Raw genomic sequence first — 1,902 nt, forward strand, 5'->3', positions numbered from 1 at the left:
TGTACGTATGCATTTGTCTTTTGTAAATAATCACACTGCCATTCATACAAATATACAAAAGAAAATAATCCAGAAAGCTGCTGGCACATACACTGCTTTCAGAAGATTCTTGAACCAAAATTGACACACATATTTGAACATAGAATATTATAGCTATGTTAAATGCACAATTTATCTTTAGTGGTTTAATGATCAGCACTTCAAAGGCAAATAACGTTGTTGTAACTGATTATTGTACAATTTTTCATTGCTTAACCACTAATGATTTAATAAAGCTTTTTAGTTGAGAGATATTTTGTGTGTTGTTGTTTTTTGTTTTGTTTTTGTTTTATGAAACAGGTATTAACAAGGCCGCCATTGGTTGGCGCGTCCGCCTCACAGTGGGGAACCTGGATTCAAATCCAGGTCGGTCCACCTGTGTGGAGTTTGCATATTCTCCCTGGGCCTGCGTGAGTTTTTTTCAGGGTGCTCCGGTTTCCTCCCATATTTCAAAGCATGCATGGTAGGCTTCTTGGACACTCAAAATTGCCCCTAGGTATGAGTGTGAGCGTGAATGGTTGTTTGTCTCCTTGTGCCCTGTGCAGGGTGGCCAACAATTCAGGGTGTCCCCTGCCACTGGCCCGAAGTCAGCTGGCATAGACTCCTGCACCTCTCCACGAACTAAATGGGAATAAAGCGGTTCAGAAAATTGGATGAGATGAGTTCAGCTACTTTGATTTCTTACAGGAGCAGCTTCCCCCGAATGAAATAAACTGACATTTTAGCGCCTCACTACGCCGGAAGTATGAACTGCATGTAATTTCTGATTTGTGTCATTTTCAAAAATACTTCCAAAAATAACAACAGTTAAATGCATTGGATGCACTATACATTTTTACGTATTTTGATTTGTTCGATATTTTCCCTTCCATTAATATATTAATCATTATTGTCTCCTTTGTGATCAGCTCTGGGAAATATTGTCAAAGATGTACCTGTTCAGTTATATCTAACCTTTTTTCCCGTTTGATAATGAATAAATATATTATTAATTATTATTTATTCTCTTTATAGAAATGTTAATAACATAAGTCTTGAACATTTTTTCTCAAAAACCACATCTCCCATGATGTCCGTTGGAAAATAGTGTTTCAACCACAATGCGACTGGCACTGTATTTTTTTTCTAAAGGAAGATGAATTTGAAATAAAGTATATATATATATATATATATATATATATATATATATATATATATATATATATATATATATATATATATATATATATATATATATATATATATATATATATATATATATATATATATATATATATATATATATATATATATATATATATATATATATATATATATATATATATATATATATATATATATATATATATATATATATATATATATATATGTATATGTATATGTATATATATATATATATATATATATATATATATATATATATATATATATATATATATATATATATATATATATATATATATATATATATATATATATATATATATATATATATATATATATATATATATATATATATATATATATATATATATATATATATATATATATATATATATATATATATATATATATATATATATATATATATATATATATATATATATATATATATATATATTTCAACAGGAAAGTTTATTTTAAACTAGACATTGTAGTTAATGCGAGAATGGAAATCACTTTTATTTTTCCAAAAGTATTTGCTGCTAAGTGAGGAGGATGTATGGCACAAAAGACGTAAGCGTCAGCAAAAAATATATATATTTTCAAAGTCAACAGTCGATAATATACATTAAAACAAATAATATGAGTTTTATTTCGAAAGGTAAAAACGGAAGTCGTTTCTTATACTAATGTGTGTAC

The sequence above is a fragment of the Stigmatopora nigra genome, chromosome 18 (genome assembly GCF_051989575.1).
Source record: "Stigmatopora nigra isolate UIUO_SnigA chromosome 18, RoL_Snig_1.1, whole genome shotgun sequence".
In the NCBI taxonomy this organism is placed as follows: domain Eukaryota; kingdom Metazoa; phylum Chordata; class Actinopteri; order Syngnathiformes; family Syngnathidae; genus Stigmatopora; species Stigmatopora nigra.